This window comes from Nicotiana tabacum, chromosome 11 (assembly GCF_000715075.1).
Source record: "Nicotiana tabacum cultivar K326 chromosome 11, ASM71507v2, whole genome shotgun sequence".
NCBI classification, from domain to species: Eukaryota; Viridiplantae; Streptophyta; class Magnoliopsida; order Solanales; family Solanaceae; genus Nicotiana; species Nicotiana tabacum.
This window is the reverse complement of record NC_134090.1, coordinates 73,511,691-73,528,504: the sequence shown is the minus strand read 5'-3', so window position 1 is coordinate 73,528,504 and position 16,814 is coordinate 73,511,691.

Below are 16,814 nucleotides of genomic sequence, written 5' to 3'. Positions count from 1 at the left end.
CTGAATAGTGTGTTCCTAGTTCTAGAAGGACAGCAAGAGTGGAAGTCGCGGACCATTTATTTCTACTTGCAGTTCATCAGTGATCATCGTCTCTGTAGTGCAGAATGCTTCTGGAAATGGATGCTTCTATGTGAGATCTGTTTACATGGCCCTATGAAACATGTTATCATTCCTCTCAACCTCGACATTCTGAAACTTATCCTTGCTTAGTGGTCTCCAAGATGTCCAAATTTTCTTGTGCCTTGAGTTGGAGAATATCTGGAAAGGAAGATTCCTTGGCAATGATATGTTGCTTGTTCATTCACTGCAAATGGGGTTCAATTTCAGCTGTTTGGAGCAGCTAATCTTTAAATTAGATGGGTACTCCCATTTACTGTTCTCTTCTTAATGCTGCTGCAGAAATCTGGTTAACCAGCAGATTCAGTAGGTTCTTCGGATACACAACTATCTTTTGAGTGTGCTTTGTAGCTGGGAGGTTTAACTAGAAACCTCTAGTTGGAAAAAAGAGAAGGAACCGAAGAGTGTCATGCATACCTTTTTATGTGCTGTATGGAGGAATCCCTTACCCATTACTGGAACTGTCATTTTGTTTGAAATATCTTCTCACTGCATTTTTGTTGAAGGTTTGTTTGAGGCACGCCTAAGTCGTGATGTTGGATGCATAAACATTTCGCCTCCTCTAGGCAGCGCATTAAAAGGTGTGCCTATTGCCCATGGGTTCTACCTTGGAGATGGCATCATTACAAACATAAGGAAATGTTATGAATGAATGGATTTGTTTAGAGAAAGTTTTATTGTGTGCCTTTTACAAGTGACATTTTTTTTTTCTTATAAATTTGTGGACCCCAATCTTTTACTTTTTGGTCCACAAAATTGTGAGATAATAAATATTGCATGGCAATAAACAGAACAGACTTCTGTTATAATCTCTCAAAGCTAAAGAAAATACAATATCCAAAAGGCCTATATATCAATTGCACTAATCAGAGAGTTCTTAAGCAGCAGTCTTCTTAAGCTTTGCAAGCTCTTGTCTCACAACTCCGGCCCTCTGACAATGTCAACATACATGTATCTGCCAACATAAGCTTAAACCTGTCAAGCCCTCTCTTCAACTTCCTTCCCCATGAACTGTTCTCCCACTTGGTCTTCACATCAGCAGCTTCCGTAGCCTCTACCAAGGTCTTCTTCTTTGAGATTCTTTTGATGTCAATTTTGATATCTGTAGTTGATTAAGGCTATCCTTCCAATCTACACAAAACTCTTAGAGCGGCATTTTCGGCAATCTGAAGGTGTAGAAGCGCGAGCAAAATACAGATCATCCATGGATACATCTCACATCAAAATTATTTTTTAAAAGCAAGAGACAATAAAACATAAAAATAAAAATTGATCTACAAGTTTCTACGTGGTTGAGATGATTTTTGCGAAAAGTATAACTCAAATGGTCATTTAATGAGTGAATGTCGGGAAATTATAATTGCATCTGTTTTCTTTTTCCAACAAATATGTTAGGTGTGTCTTGAATTATATGACTCCTAATTTTATTATACTTCCTAGTATTTTTTTTAGGAATCGTTAAAGGTTTGGGAAACCTATTGTTTTAATAAATTAGGGAAAGAAAAACTTATTGTTATTATATGTTTTTTCTTATAGGTTTGTAACTACTTTTCTCATTCATAGTGAAAAATTATCTCTGCTTTTGTATCGAGGATTAGATTTCGCCGAATCTTGTTAAATCATTGTATTAATTTTCTTCTCTATTTTTATTATGTGATTGTCTGCTAGCTAACTCACGATCTTGCGCACCAATTGGTATCAGAGCTAGGCTCGGATTTCTACACATAATTTAGAGTTAAGATGTCTTCATCATCTTCAATAAAGTATGAAGTAGAGAAATTCAATGTGGGCTCTAGATTCAATTTATGAAAGATTAGGATGAAATCGTCCATGGCGTTACAAGAGTTATAGAAATCAATTGATGAGGAATTTTCTGAAGATAGTCAAAGAAGGAAGACCTGAAGAAGAGTGCTATAAGTGCGATCTTTATAAGCGATAAGGATAGCATTTTTCAGGAAATTGCTGAAGAAACTTCTGTAACAATGCATGGAAGAAGTTTGAAGATTTGTATTATGAAAAATCACTGACAAACCGCATTTACTTAAAAAAATAGGTTATTTAATCTCTGTATGAGCGAAAGTACAACGGTTAAAACTCACATTAATGAGTTTACTTCAATTATAATGGACCTAAGAACATAGATATAAGAATTAAGAGTGAGGGTGTTATGTTCTATAGCACCTTCTTACGATACTTTTACTAATAAAATACTATATGAAAAAGATATTAGTATTTCATTGGAAGATGTTAGAAATGCACTAAAATCTAAAGAGTTGAAAAGGAGATTTTTAAACAAGCAAAATTGTGTATGAGGGTCTTGTGAGTAGAGGAAGAACACAACAGAAAGACTTTAAAAAGAAAAAAATATACCGCTAGATCATAGTCTAGAGTAAGGAAGCAGAACTGCTATTAGTGTGGGGAGCAAGGTCACCATGGGGTCCTAAGTTAAAAGAGAAAAGTGGTAAACAGAAAGTAGATAATTTTGCAATCTGATAATAGTGACTATATAGGGAAGTATGCGTCGTGAGTTCTAGTTATAGGTAGCATTCCTGGGTTCTTGATTCTGGTGCAACTTTCCACATATGTCCACATAAAAATTGGTTTATAACTTACAAGCAAACGAGTGAGACTGTCTACTAAGGAGATAATAATCTGTCATCGATAGAGGGGATCTGAAACATCAAATTAAGAATGTTCGATGTAATTATCAAAAATATTGAGTGCTGGCATGTTCCTCGGATGAAGAGGAATTTAATTTCTCTTTCAACTCTGGATAATAAAATATTTAAGTTCCATTCCGAGAATAGAACATCTAAGTGTATAAGGATTCATGGTACTCAAGAAGGGTAAGCTACACTACAAATTGTATTATCTTCAGGCTAGTGTAGTTGAAGGGAAGTTGATATAGCTTATGGAAGAGCGATCTGAATTAGTCTTAGTTGTGGAACTTGTGACTTGGTCATATGAGTGACAAATGATTATCTTTGTTGATCAAGCATAATTTGTTGGATGAGTACAAAAATCAAGCTTTGAATTTTTATGAGCATTATGTGTTTGGTAAACAGACAAGTGAGAAATTCAGTAAGAAGGCAGAGCACAAGACCAGAGACAAGTTAGATTATATACATTCAGATTTATGGGGTCGAAGTAGAGTTCCCTCCAAGAGTAGTGTCAGGTACTTTATAACTTTGATTGAAAACTACTCAAGAATAGTTTGGGTGTATTTCTTGAAAATAAAAGATGGAGCATTTTCGATATTTGTTAAATGGAAGTCGGTGATTGAGAGGCAGACAAAAAGAAAATTTAAGTTTCTTTGGATTAACACTGGGTTGAAAATCTACAATCCAGAATTTAATGATTTCTGCAGCATAGGACATAATGAGACATAGTATTTGTCTTGGAACACCACAAAAGAAATAGAATTGCAGAACATATGAGCAGAATGCTTTGTGATGGGACAGAAAGCATGCTTTTACACTCATGTGTTAGCAAGGTTTTATGGGGTTGAAGCAATCAATACAGCTTATTACTTGGTCAATAAATCTCAATCTACCACTATTTAATTCAAAACTCCTTTTGAGATATAGTATGGTTCGCTTGCTAATATTCAAATTTAAGGATATTTTGGTTGTCCTATTTATGCTCGTATGAGGGGTAGAAAACCTGAGCCGAGGGAAAAGAAGTGCATATTTCTAGGGTGTTCAACAGGGGCAAAAGATTACAGGTTGTAGTGCACATATTAGAAGACTCCGGGGAGTTAGTTATTAGTAAGGATGTAACATTCAATGAATCTGCCTCATTGAACAGTCAGAGGGAGAAGGCAATAGCATAAATAAATTGTAACTTTAGTGACCGCATAGAACTAAAAATTGAATCTTCTCTAGCTCTTTTCAATAGTTCAAAAGTGGAAGAGGTGCAAAATATTAATCAAGATAATAATGTTAATGCACCTATGCAATATAAATCGTAATTAATTACAACAGGTAGGGCAAAAAAGAGTGATCAATCGACCGCAAAGATTTGCAAACATAATTGATGAAAATCTTCTTAAATATATGTGATTTACTTTGTAGGTTGCAGATATGAGCACGTGATTTTTTCCCTATATGAATTACTCCCATAAAGTCAAGAAAATAAAAAAATTCCATTATTTACAATTTTATAGGATTTTGTGAGAATTTGTGCTAATTGTTTGCATTTTCTGTGCATGTTTATTTCTATTTAAATCATGAAAAAGTACAAAAATATCATGCATCGCATTTAGATTTTATCCTACAGTTCCATGATTAATTAGTTAGTTATTTGTTTTGTTAAAAAATAAAAATCACAAAAATTGGCTCGTTTTTACAATTATTGTCTTTAATTCAAGATTATTGATGTTTCTCTTTTAATTTATGGTCAAATAATTTTTGTAAATTTTGTAATTTGATAATTAGTTTAATTTTAATTTAAGGTAATTTAGGATTTTTATCAATTTAGAAAGAAGAAAAAGAAAATTGAAAAGGAAAAGAAGATAATTATAAAATAAAGAGAAGGAAAGTTGAGAATTTGTTTTAAAGCTCGAAATTGGGCCAGTTCAGTGAAAACCCAAAGCAATTTCGCCCAGGCCCAATCCATACCCGGTCCAAATCCTTCAGGTATCGAGACAGTTAAAACGACGTAGTATCGAGTCAATACTACGTCGATTTGAGTTCAAGTGTTTAAAAAAAGATCCTGGCCCTTCATCTTATTTCATCCAACGGCTGTAAAAGTTTTCCCCTTTTTGTTTAAAATTGTCTGAATGTAATCAAATTAACCTAGGACCCCTGTTTCATCTTCTCTCTCACCACCGCCTGCCACCCATTGGATTTCGCCATCAGCGGCGGTGGAGCTCCAAACTCCACCAAAAACTAACCAGACATCCCTCACACTTCCCTCATCTCACGTCTTCCTTCAATTACATTAGAAACCCCACCAAAATCAATGAATTTTAGATCTGAAAACGCCCAGGAGAACCCTAATTCGATTTTGTGCATTTCGTTCGATTTGGGGTCAAGACTCATTTGAATCGATTGCTCTTAATAAGAGCAATCGTTTTGCGTTAGTTTTGACCCGTTCCGAAGTCATCGGATTTCAGCCAAGCTACTATTGCCCAACCAAGTTTCGTCGATTTCATCGCTCGTCGTTTAGTTGTGTTTGTCCATTCATGTTCGGCCAAGTCAGTGTATTTCTATTTCTTTTTTTTTTACTTGTTTCTTTTCTGTTGTTGAATCCTCAATTAAGTGTTGATAATTGTTTTGATTAATTCAATTAAGATGGATTATTAGGGTAATTGCATGGTTAATTAGTCAAATGCATATGTTAGATTAATAATTGAACACTTTTCTTTTTGGGGCCAATTAATCAGTCCGTTTGATTTGGTTCAGTTTTGGGCCTATTTTTGTGATAGGCAGGCCCGACAATTTCAGTTGTTTTGAGCCCAGCATCAGTCTTGGTTCTGAGGAAATTTCTAAGCACTAGGAGGTTAGTTTGGGGATTTTAATTTGAGAGAATCTTGCCTAACTAACTAGGGGATTTTCAGAAAAGGTGGGATTGGGGTTGGTTTAACAAATAGGCTCTAATTCCAGGACCTGAAATGAAAAAAGATAATTGGGGAAGGGGTAAATGGAAAAGCTTTAAAATCAATTTGGCTGCCCTAAAATCTGTCTATAAAAGGTTCACTTCCTGCATTCTTCTAGGCAGAGATTACAATAATAAAAATTATAAACGGCTGAGAGATATACTCTGAAAAAACACTCAAGTTTTCTGCATTCGTTTGGGTTGGAAGTTGCTTGAAATTGCCTTTTGATTTTCATTGTTGGAAGAGTTTAAAAGCTTCAAAGCATCTCTACTTTGTCTAGGGTTAAAAATGGTTTGAAAAAAGTTGAATTTGCTGGGTTAATATGCTGATTTACTGTTGTAGCTGAAATCCTAACCTTATATTGTTTACTTTGACTTCCAGGTATTCCTTGGCTCTTAAGTGACCTATGAAGTGCAAACCTGAAATGTGTAACCAAGTTGGAGGATTTGAGAATGAAATTCAATTTTGCTGAACATTAATCTATGTTCTTTAGAATTTTTCCATATCTATGTATTAATTTCAACTCTTTCATGTCTGTTCCCTTTAGTTATGTTGATATTCTGGTATTTCATCTTCAAAGTATGGTTTAAGCTTTCAGCTTGTTATGTTTTTTTTTTTTTGTGATTGAGTTGGAGGTCTGTGTATTTGGATATTTAGAGGCTTTGAATGTTCTGTAGAGCAGGCTATTGGGATTTTGACTAAGGAAAGCTTTAAATGTTGCATTTTAAATGTATGTAATCTTAAGCTATGCTTTTAATCCGATTAGAATTATGCAAAGTGACTTGGGTTTTCATGGAGTAATACTGTTGTTGGGTTTCGAATGAGACTTAACATAGGCCCAAATCGAGCAGCCCAGTCTCAAGCTAGGTCCTTCAGCTTTGGGTGTAGTTTTTTCGTTTTCCCCTTTGCAATTTCATTTAATGTATTACCTGAGCCCTAGATGTTCATGTGGACATTTTGTTTCGAGCTCTTGCAGCAGGTCTCACGGCTGGGCCTTGTAGTTGGCCCAGCTGTGCCCAAAATCCCTTTGTTGATCCCGTCTAGTCTTGGGCCTCACCTTGAGCCCAATTCCTCTTTAATTGTTGTCTTTTTTTACTTAAGTCTGGAATTCGCCTCCCCCCCAATGTAGGCCAATATAGTATTTTGCGTAGGCTGCTCATAGCGATGTATACAGAACTTAATTTGGATAAAATTCAAACTGCCTCTAACCCCTTTTAATTAAGCATAACTCCTTTAATTAGATTGAGGTGTGCCATATCAACAAAACATATAATTTATGGCCCTCAAAGGATTAGATCACAATATCATTTGGAGAAAGAGATTTGAGGCATGCCATAGGCAAATTAAACCATCTATGGCCCTCATGAGTGTTATAATTTAGATATTAAAAATGAAATTCGTAGTTTGCTTTAGGCGCGTTAATTATATAATTATCACAGCTGTTATTAAAATTCGGGGGTAATTATATAATCTATGGCCCTCACGAATGTTATAATTTAGATAAATTGCCATCATTGTTGGTACCATTACAGATGACATTAGGTCTTGTAATTACGACAGCTCATTCATTCGTCTGCATTCTGTAATCAGTTATTTGAGGTTTTAGTTTATCACTTGACTTACGTCAATTTGGGTTTCGAGCTATCCGGTGTCGATTTGGGTTTCGAGCTATCCGGTGTCGATTCAAGGTTCCGACTTATAATTTCGGTGTTTTGGCCCAAGGATTGTTGCTTTGTTTAGCCCGATTGATTTGAAATTTTCAGCCTTGTTCATCAATAAAAGGTCCATTTCTCAATTTTCATTCTCATTTCATTGTGTTACGATAGCTTGGTACACGTGTTGGTTGATTTGTGATTCTACGTTGTTTGTGTAGTTGCTCTTCATAGTTTTGAATTTGTGCACTTAGTTATCTCCTCGTATGTTTACTCGAATTGGTTATAGCTGAACATGATTTGGTCACAATATAGAAATGGGGTTGCTATTCTTCAACTGAACTACGTCAAATTAGATTAAAGGTGATCGGGTGTGCACTTCATGTGACCCTGCCGTAATTTGGAATAATAATAATGAAATAAACATGTTATAAATCCGGGTGTACATTTCATGTGACCCGATTCTCATTACCAACAAGGTTAAATAGAACGTGTCGTGAACCACAAGTGCATTTGATGTAGCGAGGCTTACGATGTGTTTTAAATAACCTTGAAATTTCCAGAAATATTAAAAGCGGCTAAAAAGTTAAAAATGCACATAGGTTTAGAATGTGTAAAAAATCAGATAATTAGGCCAATAATAATAGTTGAGCGACCGTGCTAAAACCACGGGGACCAGGAATGCCTAACACCTTCTCCTGGGTTAACAGAATTCCTTACCTAATTTTTGTGTTCGCGGACCATAAATAAGAGTCAACTTTCCTCGATTCGGGATTTAAAACTGGTGACTTGGGACACCATAAATTATCCCAAGTGGCGACTCTGAATTTTAATATAAATAATCTTGTTTCGATTGTCACTTTAATTGAAAAAACTTCCTTATATCCCTTTCAGGGTGTAGTAAAAAGGAGTTGTGACAACTCTGGAGACTCTGCTGGGGATTTGGGAACCCAGAACCTTTGGTTCAGGGTTCAGAATTCGAGCTTATAATATCTGTTATAGTTGGCTTTATTTGTTATCTGATTTTTATATGTTTGAGCCTAATGTGCCAATTGCTGCTTTTTACCGCATTGATATGTTTTGGACTGTATATAAATTGTTACGAAACCCTCCTCTCTCTGAGTCTTCTAAATCATCTGGGAAGTGTGCACTTCGTGTGACTTCTCTTCTATTAGAGTCATATCCCAATTTTAGAACGAGGTTCGGACAAGTTTTAAAGTTGGTGAAGCTTCTGTATTCCAGGTACCCTGCCCTCTCGGCTCAAGCTGTTCGCTCGGGTAAGCTAGGTCTACAACAAATACACCCAGGTTTTAAACCTAGAATAACTCAGCCTCATGTCGGATCCCAAGTAGGAATGTTTGTTTGCATCATGTGCATTTGACTTTGGGAACTCAACACAGGGGTTGGGTCCGTTTAGGACAGGTGTACCCAAAAAATAAAAGACCATCCTGATACATTCTATGTGCTACATGTTGCAATCTTGAAGGTTAAAAGGGGTCATTTGGCGGACCAATGAGGGTTGAGGATAAATGAAAAAAGAGGGTAAAGTGTAAAAAAATAAAGCATGTAGGGCCTAGTTATAATTTTCTTCGACACTTTTTCAAGAAAAAAAACAAAAAAAATGAAAATGAAAAATCCAATTTTTTTTTTTTGCACTTTCCCATTATTTTCCAAAAAAAAGAAGCAGAAAATCCAAAAAGAGTTTACATGTTTCATTATTTTCAAAAAAAAATTCTCTAAATTACTTGTGTTTTAATTCTCGCTCGTATCTAATCTGCCCGAACTACGCAAACTTGATTCTCGTCTTTCGGGGCGTGATACGTAGGCAACCCACATAGGGTCCGGTCTTCCTAGTAAGTCTTAGGTTCTTGGCTTCGCGGGGTCTAGCCAAATCTTGCATTTTTAGCCACTTTTAGCCACATATGTTAGTTTTAGAAAAATAGTCACAATCGTGTCTTGCATGTGTCAAACAGGGAGTATTATTGTCTCATATAGCGTTCTAGGTCTTTAACTTTATTTGATCTTAATTTTCTCATACATGTGTGTGTCTACTTATCGGAGTTTGAGCATGACAGACACCCCGGAACCATCCAGTCAGGATCGCTTATTCAGGAGTTGCTTAAGAAGATTTGTCTGTTTTTCTTTTTATGTCGTCTTTTACCTTCTAGTTTTGTATAGTAATGTCGAATTTTTTTATTATTATTGTACTTTCTATTTTGCATTTGATAAAGTGTGTTATAAATCAAAGATCCAAAAAAAGAGATGTTGCATTTTATATTTCCGTTAGAAGTTTTCTTTAGAATACTAATTCTATGAATAAAAAAATCATTTGAGGTGGTTTTCCTTTATTGAATTAATATCTAGAAATAAATAAAAAAATTACTTTTATACTTCCTTTTAGTATATTAAGACTAAAAATTCAAAAAAAAAAAGAATTTTCTTTTAGTACCTCTTTAAAAGGTCCTCTTTAAGGTATTAATTCCAAAAATCCAAAAAGATTTTCTTTTGAGGTTCTTCTTTGGGAATGAAAAATGAAAAAAAATCTTTTTTTTCATTAGAACTTTAGGATATTGTACATAGAAAAAAAACATACTTTATCTTTTGATTATCTTTAAAGTTTCTTTCTTAGGTAATCAAAAACTGAAATCCAAAAACATTTTTTTTATCTTTTCATTTCTCGTTTCGAAATCTTTTTCAGGATATCAAACGAAAATCAGAATATATTTCTTTGGTTTATTTTTTAGATTTCCTTCCTAAAATAAAGAAAGTCAAAAAATATTTTTCTCTTCTAGGATTTTTCCTTAATAGAGTATTTGTTTCAAAAAGAAAAAAAATTCGTTAAGCTTGAGTTTAGAATAGGTTATAGAACATTAAGTCTAGAAAACAAAAAAAAAAGGATTTGCTACTTTTATTTCTCTTTTCTCATCAGAGTAGTCATTAAGGCAAAAAAAAAAAAACATTAGTTTGTTTACTTTATTCCCGATTTTCCCGAACTAGGCAAAGATCTGATTCATGTGGCGTCATGATACGTAGGCAACTTACATAGGGTTCGATAGAATCATTTTTATTATTATTAAAAGAAAAAAAGAAAAAAGAAAAAAAAAGTAAAATTATGGGATGTGAGAAATGAGAGGAAAGAAAAGAGTGATTATTAGAAAAAAGAAAAAAAAAAAAGAGGAAGGAAAATGAGTAAGCAAGTGCTAGAAAAACAAAGAAAAGAGAGGATTGAAATAAACAAATTGGGATGATGTCAACTGACCTTCGTACCCTCGAAGTTATTTTAGAATCGCTAACTATGGCTAGATGCATTGCACATAAAGTGAGATTATCTTATGTTAAATGCCCTAACGCTAACGTGATGACTTCATCTTCATAGCAGAAAGGTGGTTGGTTTGTGGTTCTTAAAGTGATAACTCTTCTCTAAAACATAAGGTCGAAAGGCAATGGCGGCAATGGAATCGAGTCGGTTGATACTGGTGCCCAAAAGCAATTGGTTGAACAGGGCAATGGGTTGGTTGAAGAGGTAAAGATGTTAAGACAACACATGGCGGACATGTATCAGGTTTGGATGACTGAGAAGGCACCACTCCCGCCACCACCTAGCTTCTTAGATGTTACCCTTATCCAAACTCCAGTCATAGTGCCAGATGATCCCCCATACTCTCCAAATCCACCCGCTTATCACAGCTGTCCCAACCACCCTAGTAGCTCCATCACTCGTTGTCACACCTCCTTTTTCCTACCCCTTGAAGGGTATAAGGGAGTTTTTTCCAATTTAAGTGACAATCGAAACGTGATTATTTATTAAAAGATTCAGAGTCGTCACTTGAGATAATTTAAGGTGTCCCAAGTCACCGTTTTCAAATCCCGAATCGAGGAAAAGATTGACTCTGTATCACAGTCCGCGAACCAGAAATCCGGGTAAGGAATTCTATTAACCCGGGAGAAGGTGTTAGGCATTCCCGAGTTCTGTGGTTCTAGCACGGTCGCTCAACTGTTATTATTGGCCTAATTATCTGATTTTAAAACACTTTTGAACCTATGTGCATTTTTAACTTTAAAACCGCTTTTATTCGTTTTTTAGGAAGATTTCAACGTTATACAAAACACATCTTTTGACCGCGCCACATGAAATGCACCCGCAGTCTGAGATATATTCTATTTGACGTTGTTAAGATTTGAATTTACGTCACATGAAATGTACACCCGAGTTTAGGAAGGTAATTTTAAATTACGCGCCTAAAGCAACTACGAAGATTCAGTTTTCAATAGCAACATTTGTAAGGGCCACGGGTTATTTAATGAAAATGGCACACCTCAATTTAATTACAAGAATTACTTCAACCAAAGATCTAAGGCCATATTTACACAACTACTAAGAAAATTGCACTGGGCTAAATCTGACGAGCAAAATCACATAACGACGTAAATCTACAACCTAACTTCAACATTTCTTAATAGTAAACTGAGCTATTAAACAGACGAATAATTCAATTTGCACGGCAGAACACAATGAACGAAATACAATTTCACTAACCAACGAAAACGAACAAATTTGCAAAGAAACATAAATCAACCAGAATCCTAATAAAACAACAAATCAACCGAAATTCCAACTCAATATAAATTGAGCAAAACAGATCAACCATAACACAAGAACAACAAAAAAATGACCAAATACTGCTAAGAAATAGTTAGCAAAAGATGAAATATTACATCCAAGATTCAGATTAAAGCTAAGATAGCAAGAGAAAGGGAAATAACCCAAGTACAACTGAAATTTAACTAACTTACAATCCGAAAATGCCAATCGACGGAACGGACAGGACGACAACCTTAGCGGGACTCCAATTTTGAGGTGAAACTCGAAGAAAACTGAAGCCGAAAACGGAATAATGGATTTCCGGCTCTGTTTCCGTCGGTTGCTGCTTCGTGATTTTGGGGAAAGAATGTTGATTGTTGATTGAAATGAACGGGGTGGGGTTCCTTTGGTTGAGAATGGCGCTACTGTCAGTTTTTGGTCCTTGTCTCTTTGTCTATTTTTTTTAGCTTTTTAGCTGATTCTTTCTTTGTAGAAGAAAGTCCAAAAATGGCTATTTTTGTTTGATCCCCTAGGAGATCGGCGTTAGTTCCTTTTTTTTTTTTTTTGATTTTTCCGTTTTGCTGATCGTCTTTGAAACGGCTCCCCTTGATTTTTTAGGGTGTAGGTGCTATTATATAGGAATAGGAATTACTTTAGGGGTATCAGCCTAGGAATTATGAGCTAGGGAATTATGGATTAGGTCCAAAATTAGGCTTAAAAATGGGTTGTTCGAGCCCAAGTTTTTATTCTTTCCCCGCAAACGAGACTAAAAATGCTACCATATTTATTAATTAATTTTATTTGAATAAAATAACTATTGAAATAAGACTGACCGTTAAAACAAAACTATTTTTCGTATTTTTCAAGATTTAAAATGACTACAAAATATTAATGAACCTATTTTTTGTAATTTTTATTTTCTTGTAATAAAATAGAGTAAAAGAGTCGAAATTAGTTGAAATAGCGATATCAGACCTAAATTAAATATTTACATGCTAAAGTATAAAAAATCTTGGGGAGGGTCAAAAATCACATGTTTATACTCGTCCTCCAATTACCCTTCCCCAAAATTGCCCTCATGTCATATCCACTATCCCCAACAATGAACACCTACTCAAAGCTCATGATGACCAATATTACCCCTCAGAGGTTGCCTTCAAGGTTCCTGACTCATACAAGCAGAGCCCTCAGAATAAGCCTCATGTTGAAAATGAAAAGTTCACAGGAAAAGAAGGGCGAGATGAGATATCCAGGAAGCTGAAAGGTATAGAACAATCCTTAAGGAGCATGCAAGGGATGGGAAATCAGATTAACATGTCCCTTGATGTTCGTCTGCCCGCGGGGTTTAAAATGCCAAAGTTTAACTTGTATGATGGGCGTGGAAATCCAGTAGCCCATCTGAGGGGTTATTCTAGTGAAATGAGAAGTATTGGCGGGAAAGAGGATTTGTTGATGACATATTTCAACGAGGGTTTAACTGGGGCAGCCTTGCAATGGTATACTCGTTAAGATGTCAATAAGTGGCATACATGGGATGACATGACTCAAGATTTTGTTCGACACTTTCAGTACAATCTAGACATTATCCCAGACCACTTCTTCCTATCCAAGATGGAAAAGAAACCAGAGGAAAGCTTTAGGGAGTTTGGGCTCAGATAGAGGGAACAAGCTGTTTGGGTCAGTCCCCCCGATTGGTGAAGAAGAAATGGTTGAGCTTTTCCTACAAACCCAGGGCCCCACCTACTTCAGTCATTTGATCCCGGCCTTGGTTAAACCTTTCAATGATGTGGTAAAAATGGGGGAGATGGTATAATAGAGAATCAAGTCAGGCAAAATCATGAGTTATTCTACATTGAAAGACACTACAAAAGACATTCAGAACATCTCAGTAAGTTTGGATGGAAGAAAGAGAAATAGAAAAGATGTTGTTAAGCCGCGCCAATGACAGGATCCAGTAGGCATTCCTGCTCAACACTTTCAGCCTTGACATCGACCCCATGGATATCCCTGTGCTCCAGATAATCCTCCCCAATGCTACTTCTCTCCACAAAACCCCAAAAGTCGTACATCACCTTCCCAATACTCCGTCCACAATGCACCACCATATGCTCCACACCCACGAGACCCACGATGGCTACACCACTTCCACAAATGTCTTACCTGCCCCCTCAAGCATATCAACCACCTACCCGCAAAAGGTTCCAACCGAGGCCAGAATACAAGATGAAAAGGCAAAAGCAAAAGGAAAAGACTTTCACTCCCATTGGAGAATCATATGTCAGTTTGTTCCAAAGGATGAGGCAATTGGACATGTTGAAGCCGATTCGGATAAAAATGTTGAACACTCTTCCAAAGAATTTTGATTATTCTCAAAGGTGTGCATATTGCTCTGATGCCCCGGGTCACAGCACAGAAAAGTGTTGGCATTTGAAAAAAGCAATTTAGAAGCTTATTGATGCAGGTGACATTGTCGTGCAAAATCTAGATAGTAGACACTAGCCAAAGTCCATCGCCTATTCATAATGAGACGCATATGGTGGGTATGCTTTTTTTTTGAAAAGGAATGTGAGAATTCTTCTGAGATCCTCGGAGGTCCACGTGCTGCAAATCTTTCAGCGCTATCAGAGGTTGATCTTAAAACGAGCCGGCAAAAGGGACCCAAACGCAATTTGCTAAAGTCAATATGATGAAGACTTGTGAAGGTCCTAGTAATATTGATGCGGAACTCAGTGGCTAAGATGCCGAGTTTGGTAATTGGAAAGACGCTCCTTTCTTGGCTAGCCAGAGAGGAGTCTTGGAGGTTCATTTTATTGTCATTTCTGTTGTCCGGTTTATTTCAGGGTTGTAATCCGGATATTGTCTTGTGACTCAAATCCTTCTATCCTTTTATTTTGCCTAGTTCCTTTAGTCGTAGTAACTCATTTAGTGTTAACTAGGTTTGTTCCAGGGTTGTACCCCAGTTTATTTTGCTTGTCTTGTTGTTCAAACCCTTTCACCGTCTGTCTAATGCAATTTTCTATTTTCTGTTATTTCTAGTCATTTTTTGTTTAGTTCTCTTCTCCTTTTATAGTTCTTTTCATGCTGGCTCTAGTGACATGACATGCACGCATAATTCTAGGCTTGGTCTTAAAAGTTAATTTAATTACGAAGCAATGAAATAATTTTGAAGATGATAGGGACATTTGAGGGAAATAAGGACAAATTTGGACATTTTGAGATCATTTGAAGCCTGAACTGTGTGAAACTGGCGCAGATAATTTGGGAAGTTAATAGGATGACAAAAATTCATTAAAGGAGAGTGCATCCCAGACAATTTGAAGCGAGCAATTTTGAATGCACCTCAAGTAACAAGATAAAGCCAAGGGAGTTTGCTCCAAGCAGACGGTGGGTATCCATTATGAAGAAGAAATAATCCAACGATAGTTTTGTACTTGACAAGGTACTAAAAGAAGTGGAAGGCATATCAGTGATATCAATGCCGAAGCTACAAAAAAATGTTCTTTTGCAAGATCTTCTTTTTCATTCTCAAGTTGCATGTGCTATACTTGGTATTCTTAGAAATTGGGAGACCCTCTTTTAGCTATCGAAACACTTTATAATCTTTGGTACCCCTTTGAGCATGTGTTGATTTCTTTTACCTCCCCTCTTTTGGAATCAAGTTAAAGTCATACAAAAAAAAGAATTCATGTCCCCATAGGTTTATTTTAGAAAGTTCATTCCAAGAGGAAAATTCAAAAAAAAAGAGAAAGATAGAGATAAAGAGAAAAAATGGAAAAAAGAAAAAGAAGGAAAAAGAAAAAAAAAGAGAAAAAGGGGAAAATAGTAACAAAAGTAGTCTTGTGAACTACGTTTGACCTGATTCTTGTCATCACAAGATACGTAGGCAGCCTTACGGTTCGGTCATACCAAATAAAATATTTCATAATCCCACGAAGTTAAGAGTGGGGTGGTTTTTCTTAGAATCAAATTCTCTTGTTTTAGAAATTGGGGCAAAGTTTTGAAATGGATTCCAAAAGTTGTAAATAAATTAACCCCATTGTCTTAGTTATTTTGAACCTTTATGATATTATTTCTTTCTAATCCTGTCCAAAAGCCACATTACAGTCCAAAAAAGACCTCCCAGATAATATTTGAGAGTGTTGAGTTTACACATGCCAAGAGTATATGATGTTTTTACCATAGTTAATACCTTGTCATCTGTAGAATCAGAGGAAATAAGAAGAAAAGAACAAAATGAGAGAGTCTTATTGGTGAAAACCTTCACATGCACCATAAGGCGATGGTGAGTTGAGAGAAAGAATAAAATGAGAGAGGCTTGATGGTGAAAACCCTTCGGGCAATACAAGTCAAATAAGGATTGTGAATCAGATTGGATAATCGGAGCATTGAAGCCTAGTTTCACGGCGAAGAGGTACAACAAGAGTTGAACATCAGACTTCCTTGACAGATTAGGCCACAGGTGCATGTCATGGTTATTAGAGTTGGTATCCACATCTGATAAGTTTCTACTTTGTAGTTTTCTTGTTAGGAATCATCTCTTTCCATTGTCCTTTACTCTGTTCCTTTGTCTTGTTTAGTTCCTCTTCCTGAGTCTGTTTGGTCAGAACAAGTGAGAAATGACTTCAAAATTTGCTACCAGCTTTCCAATTACACAAAACGGGATCTGGCTAGCACATCAAAGTGGCATAAGTCAGGAAAGAACAATATGCGCACTGAGTTGGTAACAATCAACGTGCTTTGGGATTCATGTGAAAAGGTTTGGTATATGTCAATTCATGAACAATGCAACAGATAGAGGGTGTTGGGTGAATGGATCAAAGGTATTTTCTGTGATAAAGTTAACAGAGAAAGTGGTTAACCAATA